At 40.0% G+C, this 8560-nt stretch overlaps 1 protein-coding gene across 4 annotated transcripts in view; it reads right to left on the reverse strand.

Annotated features, from left to right (window-relative positions):
- Positions 1 to 7215, reverse strand: part of TTBK2 (tau tubulin kinase 2) — a 129048-nt gene extending 121833 nt beyond the window's left edge. For 2 of the 4 annotated variants that reach the window (XM_020906752.2, XM_020906750.2), the window contains exon 1: positions 6650 to 7037. The gene's annotated coding sequence lies outside the window, so the exon portion shown is untranslated. Of the gene's footprint in view, positions 1 to 6649; positions 7039 to 7075 lie in introns of those variants that run through there. The other 2 variants (XM_020906747.2, XM_020906746.2) reach the window with 2 other exon arrangements.
- Between the last annotated feature and the right edge of the window lie 1345 nt (positions 7216 to 8560).

An 8560-nucleotide genomic window follows, 5' to 3' on the forward strand; every position in this document is an offset into this window, starting at 1 on the left:
TGAAAAACCCTATTTGCTGATAGCAAAAGAGAAAGAAAATTTAGTCACCACTCACACTTCAACTGTTCCTTCTAAACTTTCACAAGAGATAAATTATACTTCCAGCAATATGGACTCTCCCTGGGCTCAGATATTCAAGAAAGCAAAATATCTATTAAAAGTGAAGAGAAACTTTACAAGTCAGTTATGGTTACAATTACCTACAACAGATAAAAGTGTAAACAACCTAGTTCTCCTCTCCCTGGCTACTGATACTAACAACACATAAACAAATTCTTTCCCTATAGAAAGTACAGTGTAACTTACATAACCAGATTGTAAGGAAAACACTCAAGACCATTCCTTGGGTAAAATCTACTGTAGCCAGACCAACCAAGCAATGCATTGTCTATGATCCTCCCACTAAGAAAAAAAAAAAAAAAAATCAATAAAGAGCCTTTTCTGTAGTAATCTTCATTATAATTAAAGTATATTAACTTCTTATTAAAAATAGCAAAAAAAAAGCAAAAAAAAAATCAATAACCTTTTCTGTAGTGATCTTCATTACAATTAAATTTAAAGTATAGTAACTTTTTAAAAATAGCAAAACTATATATGTATATATACGTGTGTATGTGTGTGTACCGAGGCAAAGAGGTTAATTAATCTAAGGTCCTATGACATGTTCTCACAGAGATGAGAAAGGATTCAGATCGCTTCTTGATGCAAAATTAACAGTTTCATTCATTTGTTTACTAAGCATTGAGATTTGTGGCTATACTAACCTTATTTTATAAACCAAAAATTAGAAGCCAGCATATGATAAGGGATATTTTTTCTAATTTACAAATGAATTTATATATTTAAAACTTACAAAGACATTCAAACTATATCCTAGTTACTTGTACATTTAATAACTCACCTATAAGCGTCTGGACTCTGGCTACAGAGAGACTCTATCTACCTGTAAGACCTCTTTCTTGTAACCATACACACCCTCCTACTCAAAGTGCCTACTCCTAACTTTTGATGTTCAGAGTGTGAAACGTAACATAGGAATTCTGTCAGTACTTAAGCAATTGAGACCTGGGAAAACCCAAAGTTGAAACCCACACTGGAGGGAGAGGGTGGCCTCTTCAGGGCAAAAGGTTTCAAAGTGTTCTTGTGTCTGAAAAGGATTTGTCCAAAGCTATTTCAGAAGTTGTATGAACATTTAATTTGTATTAAATATCTTCATTTTAAAGCATTTATTTTAAATCATTTAACTGCTTATAGCTATAAAATATCCACTAATCTCTGCAACTGGTAGACTATGCAGAATAAACTGTGGTTGATAAAATAGAAGACTTTCCTGAACCACTTCCCAGACTGTAGGTCTGTCAGTTAATACGTTTATGTGGCAGTCTACATTTTCCCTTCACAATTCTTGGAACACTTGTAATTCCTTGTTCTATGATTGTCTCTTCCCACTCTTCTGCAAATTCTAAAAGTGAGATAATTTCTGTCTTGTTCCCTGCTGAATTTCTAACCCCTACCACAGAAACACAGGAGATATTTAACAAATACTTAAATATTGCTGAGAGAAATATCAATAACCTCACATGTGCAGATGACACCGCCCTAATGGCAGAAAGTGAAGACGTAATGAGCCTCTTGATGAAAGAGGAAGAGGAGAGTGAAAAGCCTGGCTTAAAACTCAACATTCAGAAAACTAAGATCGTGGCATCCAGTCCCATCATTTCATGGCAAATAGATGGGGAAACAATGAAAACAGTGAAAAACTTAATTTTCTTGGGCTCCAAAATCACTGCAGGTAGTGACTGCAATCATGAAATTAAAAGACACTTGCTCCTTCAGAAGAAAACCTATGACAAACCTAGACAGCGTATTAAAAAGCAGAGACATGACTTTGCTGACAAAGGTCCATCTAGTCAAAGCTATGGTTTTTCCAGTAGTCATGTATGGATGCGAGAGTTGGACCATAAAGAAAGCTGAGCACCAAAGAATTGATGCTTTTGAAACCGTGGTGTTGGAAAAGACTCTTCAGAGTCCCTTGAACTGCAAAGAGATCCAACCAGTCCATCCTAAAGGTGATCAGTCCTGAATATTCACTGGAAGGACTGATGCTGAAGCTGAAACTCCAATACTTTGGCCACATGGTGTGAAGAACTGACTCATTTGAAAAGACCCTTATGCTGGGAAAGATTAAGGGTGGGAGTAGAAGGGGACAACAGAGGATGAGATGGTTGGATGGCATCACCAATTCAACGGACATGGGTTTGAGTCAGCTCCTGGAGTTAGTGATGGACAGGAAAGCCTGGCGTGTTGCAGTCCATGGGGTCGCAAAGAGTTGGACACAAGTGAGTGACTGAACTGAACTGCAATAGTTCTAAGGAGAGATACTGAAGATCAGAGAGGCTAAATTAAGGTGGTAGCAGTAGAAATGAAAGGGAGAGGGTTTGTGCAGGTAGAATCAGGGGGGAAAGAAAAAAGAAATAATGAGATTTTTGAAACTGGGTGATTGAATAAATAGTGCTACCTTTATCTATATAATTAAAGAAGTTAAAACAGGGCTGACTTTGGTCTTGGATGGGTTGAATATTTTAAGTGCTAGACAAGTGCAGTATAAATGAAGTCCTAATCTAGCTTACTATTTACCATACAATTTAGCCTCCAGATGATGTTTTCAAATCAATTTCATGAGAAGCAAGGCTCATATTTTTCTCTTTAGCTATTCATTTCCCCCTCTATTTTCCTCCCCTCATCTCTGCATTAGTCACTGAAAAATACTGATAAAACTTTTTCTGAGAAATTTTAGACAATGAGGCACCTAGCAGATCAAGGAAAAAAGCTGAGGGCAGGGCTTTCCAAAATTAATCCATAACACACAACACACATGGAAAACTAAATGTTAGACCAATATTAGCAAAATACAGTATTTAGATGATCACATGGCTCAAATGAGATCAGAGAAACAATGCAAAATCATTTTTTTTAAAAGACAATTACATGGAACTTCAGAAAGACAAAAGAAAATTAAAGTATAAAAATGATGATAAAAGCATGTCAGTAAAAATAGACATAAGGGCAAATAAGTTTTCTAGCACAAACATCAAAAAACACTGATTTTGTATTTTCAATAGATGCAAATTCTCTAAAATAAATATCTAATATATACATGTATATATGTATAATATATAATAACGATTCTTAAACACGGTTAGGTTAAATCTTGACAGCTTAACAAAGAGAGCTACAAACCTATTGCCTCCCATTTGTCAGGAGACACAACAACAATCCAGGGCTTGTTTTCTCTTTTTTAATTTTTATTGGAGTACAGTTAGGTTCCATTCTGGGATCGGGAAGAGCCCCTGGAGAAGGAAATGGCAACCCACTCCAGTATTCTTGCCTGGGAAATCCCATAAACGAAGAAGCCTGGCCAGCTACAGTCCTTGCAGTTGCGAAGAGTCGGACACAACTGAGCGACTAAACAACAACACAGCTGATTCGCGATGTTGCCCTAGTTTCAGGTGGACAGTAAAGTGACTCAATCATACATATGCCCACTTTTTGAGATTATTTTCCCATATAGGATATTACAGAGTATTGGGGTTCTCTTCCAAGAACACTTAATTTTTTACCTTGGGAAGATCTACTCTAACTGAAGTGAAATTCAATAGCTTAAAACAAAAAAAAGCAGCTATCAACATTCCAAATACCAAGGATCTTATATACAAATGTTAAAGAAAAAAAAAATCACAGAAAAAAATCCAAATGCTAACAAAACTTGATAAGTATTATGACTCAATTTATTATTAAGAACACATAAAATATTAACCACACAGACAAGAATCATTATGCTTAACTGAGTCATATACCATAAATGAAAATATACCAAGAAGTCTGCTTAAAAGTCACTTGTTTAAAAGAAATTTTATGACAAAACTGGCATTGATGTTATGTAAAAAAATATAATTTCAATCTATATTTTAAACTTACAACTAAGGATCACAAGATATTGTGGACAGAAACTTGTGAGTGGTAATATGTGTTGTAATTATGCTCAAAATTCAGCTCTAAAATCCCAAACTTTTTTCATATAGACCTGAAAGTTCTTTTATCAGATATGGAAATATGATATTTAACCTAAAAACACTGAGTATTTACAGCACAAAAGCTATAAAAGAAAAAAAAGTATTTTCAACCCAAAGATTCTAATCACTGAAGCCTGGGGTTGGGGGGCAGGGAGGGGAATCTACCACCATCAGTACTATTGTTTACAAAATACTGAATAACAACAGCAGCAACAAAATGACAACAAAGTAAAACAGTATAAACATTTAATTTCATATTTCAAAACATACAAATATTATATGTCCTGCCATATTTAATACTAACCAAATAAACTGATATAGCTCCAGCTATATTTTGAGTGTTTCTCAAAAACCTCAAAAACAGCAAAGAAAGAAGCACATGACTCTAGTAATTTTGAGTAACATGCACTCAAACTGTAAAGAATGTCACGTATCTATAAAAGAATTTTTCTATTAAGAGATTTTTTTTTAATGGAAAAGGAAGCAAGCTATACTCTCCATTAGTTCTCAAATGCTTTTTTATTTGCTGATCAATTCATCTGTCACTAGTTCAGTAATGTTCAAACATTTTCTCTTGTTTTATACTATTTTTTGTTTTTTTCAGACAACAAACATTTACCATGAGGATTAGGAATCTGAGGGTACCTTAGTTTGGTGGTTCTAGCTGACAGTCTCTCCTGAATTGCAAGCAAATCATCATTACTTTAAGATACAAAACTTTTAAAGAATTGCCTGCTCCCCCCATCACCACCAACGTTAAATTCCATGTCATAGCATACGCAGCTCTGTAATATTTACTTACAAAAAAACCACAATCTATCACAGTCACATTTTGGTGTTTTTTTTAATGTAAAATACCCTCAAAAGTTTTTTGTATTATACTCGCTTCACTAAAGCAAATGAGCCTTAATCTCATGAAGATTTCCCGAGGCATTAAAGTAATAAGTATTTAAAAGGAAGTCAAAAGAAGACACAAAAGTCTGAAATTATACATAGTACAATAAAGAATTTCCTACATTATGTATCAACTATAGTATAAGATAATGAGAAATGTACACTACTCTTAGCCTCCTACTGAAGATCAAATTTATTTCAACGTAATATTACCAATTAATGACGCTAGGGACTTCAATTTCTTTTATGTGTCTAAAACTAAAAGAGGAAAAATCATTTTGTAACATTGTATCATAAAGGAAAAGTTACTAGAAAACCTTTCTTTTATAACCATGCTTCAAACATCCCTCTTAGTGCCTAAACAAAAATGTATCACCTGGAAAACATAAGCTTCTAAATTAGACACTCCTTTCAGCATGTTTTCAACTTCAAAAGAGCACAAAACATCATCCAAGTCCACACACTTGTTATCTGAAAAAATTTTAGAGTTGAGATGAATTCTTCAAGATTAGTCATATAAGTAATATTTGTCATGATTACGGCTTTATTAAAAAGAAACAGCATTCAGCTTTAAAATAAATCGCCCATCATCCCTTCCCTGACAAACGAACGTTACTCTATTTCTATTCAGCCAAAAGAAAACAGCAAATATATCTTTGTGGTCTAGCTTAGCAAATCAGTATTTAAAAACCAATGCAACTGTTATTAATGGATCAGAACCAAGCATTGTAACAAAACACACCGAGTGGATTCTCCGTGTGTGTGCAGGTGCCCATTCATAATATCATGATCCTCACACATGTGTTAAAAACTTAATTTCTATTTAATACCAAAGCATTTTTACATAATACATAGGTTATTATAAAATTGCCCTCTTTAATGTTCAAAGAAAGAACAATTTCTAAAGTAAAGGATGAGAAGAGCTAATACCGGATTGCTGCCACCTATCAACTTTAATTCAAAGCAAAGTACAACTCAATGTCATTTATACCTCTAAAGCAGCCACGACTGAAACAAAATTAAGTTCACTGTGGATAAAGTATCCTGGCATCCACTGGATTATTTACTTCTGATTTGATAGTAAGTATGTGTGGCGTCTTTTGTCCCGCAACATCCCAGGGTGTCAACACCATGTTAGTCAAAGGAAATAAGGAGCAAATCCCTCAGGTCTACCTCGCACCCTAAGTATCAGAAAGTCATGGCCTCCACGGTCGTTACTACACAACAAACAGATTCTATAGTCCCGTGCCTTCTTCTATTAGATCTGGGAAAGCAGGGTGGGAAAGAAGTGTTTAGTATATGATGAGAATCCTGTGTTCAGTCCTGGTACCCGAAGCAGCATGAATACAAGTGGTATGTGGGTCACCCACAGAGAGAGAAACAGAACGAAGCTTTGCGACCCTCCAAGTTCAGTGAAGACACCAAAAGCCTCTGGAGATACGGGGCACAACCCTCCGGGGAAACCGGGGAGCAGCAGACGGTCTCCGAGTTGGAGTGACTGAGTCTGGCACAAGCCCAGGGCGTGGGTAGCGACCGAGGAGTCTCCGGTACCCCTCCCCTCTGCACCAGGGTCCGTCACTGGGCGAGGGGTGCGGCCGGAGGAGGGGGTCAGGACCGAGAGAGGGCGGGGGGCGGGGCTCCCCCAGCGGCGTCCTGGGGGGTCGCGGGGGGGTGTGTCCTACCTGGGCCGTGGCGGTCGCAAGGATTTCGGAAGGAGGGCTCGGGTCCAGCTCAGGGCCGGGACCGGCAGCGGTCAACCCTCAGCAGGCGGGACGGCCGCCGCCTGCCCATCCCCCGCCGCCAATTGCGGCGGGACCGGAGCGCGGCTTCGAGGGCCGGCAGGCTGGGTAGTCCCCTCGGGTGCCGTCCGCGTTTACTGGCGGCGGCGGCGGCTGCTGCTGTTACTGCTGCTGCTGGCCGCCCCCAGCCGCTGTGCTTGTGCCAGCCTCTGCTCCTCCTCCTGCCGCCGCCGCCGCCGCCTGGTCCCCACCGCTCCCATCGCCGCTGCGGCGACTACTGCAGCGCCCGCTGACCCGACCCGACGTTATTCTCCCCCTTCGCAACCCAGCACAGCCTAGCCCACCTGCCCTGCCAGTGCGCACGCCCACCTCTCCGCCGCAGGTGCTGATTGGAGAGCGCGCCCCAAGCCCGCCAAGTCGGTTGGCTGATCCCATTGCCTATCACGAAAGGGGCGGAGAGTCGGGCAAAGAGCGTCTCCGCCCCCCACCGGAGAATTGCCGCTATCTTCAGGTTTGCCTGAGAGGGCGAGTTACCGGGAAAGGAGCATCACAATGGCAGCGCGCGTGCGCGCGGGAATTCTGGTCCTTGTAGTTCCAGCCTCATCCGCAGCTGCCTGCTCGTCCCAAGCAGCGAAGTAGGGCTTCTGAGACTGGTGGTTGGCGCGTAGAGGCGTCGTCCTAGCTCAGCAGTTATCTTGGTTATAGAGACACAGTTGTGACGCCAGGATTGGTCTTTTCGGAGGAAGATCGGAAATGCTTTGTCACGATACGAATTTACACACGCCGAAGAGTTCGGTCGCGAAGGGCCCCAAATCTTGAGGCCCTGCCTTGCCACCTCCTCAGAACCCTCGCTGCCAGGATCTGGCAAATTGGCTCTGTCCCCAGAACAGCCTAACATGAAGCTATTCACCGGTGTGTACTGGGGACAGGCCTAAAAGTGTAAGGAGGAAAGGAGACCGAGACCGCCAGAAAGGCGTCAGCCTGGAGCCCGGCGTATCCTTACGGTTTTCACATTCATGAAGAACAAGATTTCACTCCCTTTTTGGGAAACACCCCCAGTGAAGGGTTCAATGAGCAGCCCCCGTGAGGTGCCCAGAAGTATGGGCTTCTGGGCAACACTGCGGGAATCCCTCCAAGACTTGAAAAAACGAGAAGGGCGGAGCAACGAGGCTCTGTGGGCTAATTTGTCTTTGGTGTATCAAGCTCTTTTGTAAAGAGGAAACCTTATGATAAAAACCCCTCTGCCATCCTTACCCACCAACTTACAGAAGAAAAAGCTCAAAGAGGTTAACAGTTTTCCTAGAGTTATAAAACTAATTAGTGGAAGAACCAAACTCCAATCTCGTAAACTCCCGTGTCCAGTGCTGTTTTTACTTAATAATCACAGTGATTCACGGGAGTCTGAAATCCCATGGACTGAAAAGACTGTGATGAATTCTGAGCTTCATTTTACTTTAAATCTTTTTATTTCCTCAAGTGACCTTGTGATTAAAGTTGATTCGGAATATCTAACGGTTAAAAATCAATCCTATATTCAGTCTATAACTATTATTGAATCTGTTTCTTGCTCAGGAAACGCCACAGCCTCTTGACATTCTTTGAAAAACAGCAGGTGCTTCTACTGTCATGTCTAGATCCTTGGATAAAAAGCAGGACAAAATGTACATTAAAGGCAATGGATGATGCAGCTCTCTTGTTCTATTCAAAATTTCAGAAGTTGCCAAATTGTTTTCTTTCCACTGATGAAAACCACAAGTTGCTTTTTCCATTAATTTGTCTCACAGAATATAGTTCACTTCAGGGTATTGTCAGGGCAAGTAATTTGAATTGGAAAGGATCAGTGTTTCTGTAAAT

Source organism: Odocoileus virginianus, chromosome 6 (genome assembly GCF_023699985.2).
Source record: "Odocoileus virginianus isolate 20LAN1187 ecotype Illinois chromosome 6, Ovbor_1.2, whole genome shotgun sequence".
Taxonomy (NCBI): Eukaryota; Metazoa; Chordata; class Mammalia; order Artiodactyla; family Cervidae; genus Odocoileus; species Odocoileus virginianus.